The sequence below is a fragment of the Penaeus monodon genome, unplaced genomic scaffold, assembly GCF_015228065.2.
Source record: "Penaeus monodon isolate SGIC_2016 unplaced genomic scaffold, NSTDA_Pmon_1 PmonScaffold_14174, whole genome shotgun sequence".
NCBI lineage: Eukaryota > Metazoa > Arthropoda > Malacostraca > Decapoda > Penaeidae > Penaeus > Penaeus monodon.
This window is the reverse complement of record NW_023643237.1, coordinates 183-2,035: the sequence shown is the minus strand read 5'-3', so window position 1 is coordinate 2,035 and position 1,853 is coordinate 183. Positions and strand designations below refer to the sequence as shown.

Sequence of the window (1,853 nt, the reverse complement as noted above, 5' to 3'; positions counted from 1 at the left end):
CTTAAAGCCATTAAATCATTAGAAACCACCAAAAATGAACTTCTGGGTAATATCATTCGTAAGCTACATGGTGCCAATAAATCAATCAAGCTAATATGGGTACCAGGCCACTCTGGTATCCATGGCAATGAACAGGCTGACAAATTAGCCGGGTCAACTGATGATCTGGACCTTAGCATAGTCCGTACAGATCTCAGGTGTTTTGTGTCTCTTATAAAGCAAAAATACATCTCCTGTGGCAAAGTGAGTGGACCAACCTCCAACTCACACATAAAATAAAACAAAACCTAGAACTGTGGGACACAGCCCACAGGAAGGAGAGAAGGGAGGAGGTGGTGTTGGCCCGCCTTAGGGTCAACAGTACAAGATTAACCCACCTCACTCCCTACATAGAAAAGAAATACCCTCCACAATGCCCAACCTGTAATAGCACCCAAACCATAAACCACATCTTAACAGAATGTCCAACTTACGCCAATAAACGACAACCGTTAATACATTTTTTCCATTTAAAAAATAAAGATTTCACAACACCAAATCTTCTATCAAATGATGAAAAAATCATAAGTAAAGTAATCACTTTTTTAAGGGAGACAAAAACTTTATGACCTTATATAGATTGACAGAATAAATAGGATCCATTGGCTTAATAACCTTGGCCACATGCCGCTGGTTGATAGCCAAGAAATCCAACAAAAAAAAAAAAAAAAAAAAAAAAAAAAAAACAGCGATAAGGTTTATAAAGTACCTAACAAGCAAACATCATGTCTGGTCGTGGTAAGGGTGGTAAGGTAAAGGGCAAGTCAAAGTCCCGCTCCAGCAGGGCCGGCCTTCAGTTCCCTGTTGGCAGAATTCACCGCCTTCTGCGTAAGGGCAACTACGCCGAGCGTGTGGGAGCTGGTGCCCCGTGTACCTGGCTGCCCTCATGGAATACCCGGCCGCTGAGGTCCTGGAATTGGCAGGTAACGCCGCTCGTGACAACAAGAAGACCCGTATCATCCCCGTCACTTGCAGCTTGCCATCCGTAACGATGAAGAGCTCAACAAAGCTGCTGTCTGGCGTCACCATTGCCCAGGGTGGTGTTCTGCCTAACATCCAGGCTGTGCTCCTCCCCAAGAAGACCGAGAAGAAATAAAACATTTTTCTTGGTTGTCCCATCTCAACATCGGCTCCTTTAGGAGCCACAGCATCTTCCTAATGAGAAAATTGACAAATCTATTATAATAATAAATGCCATACTCATAACACACACCCATACATTTTGTATTTATGACTTGATATTAGTAGCAATAAATGTACATCTATTCATATACGATTACAGACACAAACGCATCATGTTTAAGAGCAAATGGATTACATTAAGTTAAGAGACGAAACACATTCAATTGATTTCACACATCAAACATACATACATACATACATACATATATACATACAATCACAAGACCCCATATAACCATTACATTTTGGGTATATGTAAAGGCCACTGTAAGGCAATTTGTTGCACACATGTCTTACCTGACTGCACCTCATACATCTACATGTATACTTGTGTCAAGATCTCTATATATACACACACATACATATACATATAACATATGTATGTGTATATATACACATATATATGAAAAAATGTATACACATATATTATCTATATATGACTACATATATACACACACATATGTATGTATGTATGTATATATATATATATATATATATAGAAGATGAGAGGATAGATGTGGATAGAAGATAGAAGATGAGATGATAGAAGAGGATAGAAAAAGATAGAAGAGGATAGGATAGAAGATAAGAGGATAGATGTGGATAGAAGATAGAAGATGAGAGGATAGAAA

The 1,853-nt window shown here is 38.9% G+C and overlaps 1 pseudogene; it reads left to right on the top strand.

Moving 5' to 3' along the window:
• Positions 1 to 743: 743 nt before the first annotated feature.
• On the top strand, positions 744 to 1,135 carry LOC119569332 (annotated as a pseudogene).
• The last annotated feature ends 718 nt before the right edge of the window (positions 1,136 to 1,853 follow it).